The 2,766-nt window shown below is 63.0% G+C and overlaps 1 protein-coding gene across 1 annotated transcript in view; it reads left to right on the top strand.

Moving 5' to 3' along the window:
- LOC102036016 (mucin-4-like) overlaps positions 1–2,766 on the top strand; it is a 9,942-nt gene that overhangs the window by 1,216 nt on the left and 5,960 nt on the right. The gene's annotated exons all lie outside the window — the stretch shown is intronic.

The raw sequence follows: 2,766 nt of genomic DNA, 5'->3' as shown, positions 1-2,766 counted from the left end.
GGTGCCCCCCCCAGCCCCAGGGGCGGGAGCCAGCGCCCTGCCTGAAGCTGATGGTACAGCACAGACACCAGCAAGTCCTGACCTCGCTGCTGGCCCAGAAGCAGCCGTGTCTCCATCTCCTGGGGAGTCACAGCCAGCTGGAGCTCCCCAGGAAGCCGATGGACTTGGCACTGGCTTGAGTTCAGATTCAGGTGCCCCCAGCCCAGCACCTTTTGTGCCTGATGGACTGGCATGGCCCACTGCTGGGATCCAGGGCCAGGGAGCTGAGGGGACAGGGGACACGGCACAGGCAGAAGGGTCAGGGGATGCCAGTCCCTATGAAGATACCCAGAGTGACACAAGCCCTCCAGCCCTTCAGCCCTCAGCATCTCCTGCTGATAATGGAGAGCTGCTGACTGGAGGAACAGAAGACTTGGCAAATGCTGAACTTTCCCCTCCATCAGCACTTGGGGATGGAACAGAAACAGGAACAGGAGGAGCCCCAGCACTGGGACAAGTGTCCTCACCTGGTCCTGCGCCTCCCAGCAATGGTGGAATGGAGTCTGATCTCTCAGGGCCTGAAGGACTAGGGGACCTGCCCAGTGAATCTGCCAGTGCTCCTGGGGCTGTGTCCCCAGCCCTGGGGTCTGTCCCTGGCCCTGTGTCTGAGGCAGAGACACCAGTGAGCCCTGACCTCAGTGCTGCCCAGGGAGCACCTGGGTCCCCATCCTTTGGAGGGTCACAGCCATGGGGAACAGCAGCTGGTGCTCCTGGGGGAGCAGGACTCCCTGGGGCCCAAGGGCCAGACACCGACTCGACTCCAGCATGGGGTACCCCCAGCTCAGCAGTTCATGAACCAGTGGGACCCCCCTCACCTGGCCTTGGGGACCAGCCTGGCACAAATGTGGGGCTGCCAGCAGCAGGAGGGCAAGGAGCCAGCACGGCAGAGCCAGCACTGGAAGGAGCAGGCAGTGGGATTGAGTCGGAGCCATCCCTGAGCTCCACTGCAGGGAGTGGAACAGCAGCAGCTGGGATGGATCAAGTGCCCAGTGCTGGTTCCCCATCTGGTATTACCTCTCCCAGTGATGTGGCAGCACCTTCTGTGTCAAGAGGTGATGAAGCAGGACCCGTGTCATCTGCAGCCCCTGGCCCTGACAGTCTGTCCCCAGCCTCTCCCGATGGTGAAACTGGCCCAGGGCTTGGTCTGGTGCAGGGGGCTGAGAGTGCAGGGGATGTGGCACAGGCAGGAAACCCAGAGAGTGAGAATCCCAACATGGAGACAAGTCCTTCAGCTGTCAGCCCTCAGCAGGGTGAACTGCCTGGTGCAGGTTCCTCATCTGGTTCAGCCTCTCCCAGTGGTGATGTTGCAGCATCCCCTGTTTCAGATCCATCCAGCCTGGGTGCACTGGGAGACACAGACAGTGCTACTGAAGGTCTCCAGCCTGCCCTGGGTGCTGGCACTGGGGTCCTTCCTGCTGCAGGAGAAGGGGCAAGTGAAGGGGCTGGAGATGTAGGGTCCACAGGGCAGTCCCAGGCTCCTCCTGGAATGGGACCAGCTGGTTCAGAAAGCCTTGATGGAGCAACAGGAGGTGTGTTGCAGTCTGCATCTTCTTCCTCATCTACAGAGGGGTCTTCATCACCTGGGAGGACGGGTGAGGCTGCTGAAGAAAAAGGCCTTCCTGGAGCTACTGCAGCTGGTGCTGGCTTGAACACAGGCTTGCAGGCTGCTGGCCCTCAGGAAGCCTCTGTGCCTGTCCCTGGCACCCAAAGTGGTGCCAATACCGAACTTTCCAATGGAAAACTGAGTGAAGTCAATGTGGTGGAGGTGCCTGGAGGAGCCTCGGTGAATGGGGGACCTTCCCCTGGTGCCAGCCTGGTCCCAGTGGCTCCAGACAACAGTGGTGTTTCCAATGGCATGACCACCTCGGTGCCTGGCTCTCTGCTTCTCCCTGGACAGGGGCTGAGCTCGGGGGTGGCACCCAGTGGGGACCCCAACTCTGCCCCAAGCACGCAGAGTGGGAGCAGCCCCCTGCTGCCAGGGTCACCAGGGAGGCTGCCAGAAGAAGCTGGAGGTGCTCAGTCGTGGTCTCTTGAAGATGAGGTGGCCTCAGGCATGCCAGCACCTTTGGGAGAAGCGTCCCCTCGTGCTCCCACATCCCCCAACTCTGGCCCGGTGCCGCCTTCTGCTCCACAGAGAGGAAATTCTGCAGAGGGGGTGTCTGCCAGCCCTGGGCCTCTGGCACGTGAGTCCATAGGGGTCCTCTGCAGGGGGAAAGGGAGAGCTGGGGCTGCTGTGCCGAGGGAGCTGCCTTGCTCCTGCCTCCCCAGCAGCCGGGAAGCCCCAGAGCCCCCTCTGGGGATGCTGACAGCCCTGCTCCTGGAGAAGGGAGTGCTGTGCTCCAGGGAACTGGGACAGGGCAGGGGGACATAACCCATCTCCTTCCTGGGGCACAGATGGAGACTCACTCCCCACCTGGGGGGAGCCCAGGGCTCAGGGAGCCTTCCTCCCTCTGGGATCACTGCTGGCAGTCCTGGAGCAAAAACCCTGGGGCCAGGACCTGCTGGTGGCTCATCACCCACTGCCCTGCAGCCACCCCTGGGCAGGGAGCTGACCACCAGCCTGGCAAACAGAGCCCCTGCCACCTCTGGGTCAAGCTTTGCTGGAGCCTTCCCAGGCCAGGGGGGATCCCAGGGTGGGTCCCCAGCCACTGCACGCCCAGCCACATCCTGCAGCCTGGCCCCAGCCCCGGCAGCCCCCTGCCCCGAGGCAGGGGGGGGCCTCCCCCG

Source organism: Geospiza fortis, unplaced genomic scaffold (genome assembly GCF_000277835.1).
Source record: "Geospiza fortis unplaced genomic scaffold, GeoFor_1.0 scaffold172, whole genome shotgun sequence".
In the NCBI taxonomy this organism is placed as follows: domain Eukaryota; kingdom Metazoa; phylum Chordata; class Aves; order Passeriformes; family Thraupidae; genus Geospiza; species Geospiza fortis.
Note: the sequence above shows the minus strand (reverse complement) of the source record. Positions and strands in the feature narration are given on the sequence as shown.